The sequence below is a fragment of the Gekko japonicus genome, unplaced genomic scaffold (assembly GCF_001447785.1).
Source record: "Gekko japonicus isolate JY-2015 unplaced genomic scaffold, Gekko_japonicus_V1.1 scaffold1457, whole genome shotgun sequence".
NCBI lineage: Eukaryota > Metazoa > Chordata > Lepidosauria > Squamata > Gekkonidae > Gekko > Gekko japonicus.
This window is the reverse complement of record NW_015169820.1, coordinates 67,261-68,381: the sequence shown is the minus strand read 5'-3', so window position 1 is coordinate 68,381 and position 1,121 is coordinate 67,261.

Sequence of the window (1,121 nt, the reverse complement as noted above, 5' to 3'; positions counted from 1 at the left end):
GGTGCAATTAATGCACTCTCTGCCACAGTAGTGGGCTGGTGAGGCCTGCTGCTACTGTAGCACAGAGCATACTCACTGAGTATTAATCACACTGGCTAGCTGGCTCTCCTTCTTCTGTAGTGGCCAAGGCAAATGAGTGCAGCTGGCAGGTAAGGAAAGATGCTTCTCTTCTTCGCCTGCCTGCTGATGGGACATCTTTCTCTCTCCCCCAGCTCCCCCCCTCTCCCCCGGCTCCCTCCCTCCTAGCACCCCACCATCCAAAATTTTTCTGGCTATGCCCGTGAATCTCCATATGCTCTCCTTTACCTTCCCTCCAAGTGAAGAGAGGATTGGATTCAAGGGGTCTGAGTTACACTCCCCCAAAGAAGGTGCCCCCAGGAAAGTTTCCCCCCCCCTGGCGAAATGTCAGATGCTAATTTCCCCAGAAAGCACTTTCCTGGGGGCACCTTCTTTGGGGGGCTGTAACTCAAGTCCTGTATGTCCAGTTCTCAGCAAACTTGGAGGGCAGGTAGAGGAGACTCTGGCAGAGATCTCTGGTGAGTTTGTAGGGTTGCCAAACCAAACTTAAAGGGGCTCCCTTTAACTGCAGGGAGCTGGCATTTCCCTCGAGCCCGATCTCCAAGCGGAGATCCGGCGTGTAAAGCTTTCCAGCTCCCTGCACTTTACATGCAGGGAGCTGGCGTTTCCCTGCATGCCCATCAGGCAGGCAGGTGGGGGGGTGGACGTTTCCAACGTGACAGCATCACGTTGGGGATGCCCCACCCCCTATGGGAACGCCCCCTCCCCCAAAGTTCCCCTGCCAGGGGCTAAAATGGACTTGGCAACCCTATTAGTTTGGTGTATCTAGCACTCTGTGAGGGTCATTCTACTGGGCCATGAACTTCATGAACCAGACCAGTTTATAAGGCAGCTAAAGATCTGTGATTCAGCAGTAGAAAAGAACAGGAGTCCAGTAGCACCTTAAAGACTAACAAAATCTGTGGCAGGGTATGAGCTTTTGTGAGTCACTGCTAGCAGTGCCCTGCCACAAATTATGTTAGTCTTTAAAGTGCTCCTGGACTCTTGCTTTTTCTGTTACTAACAGGGGTCATTTCCTGCAGGAAAGCACAGCAGCAGAGCTC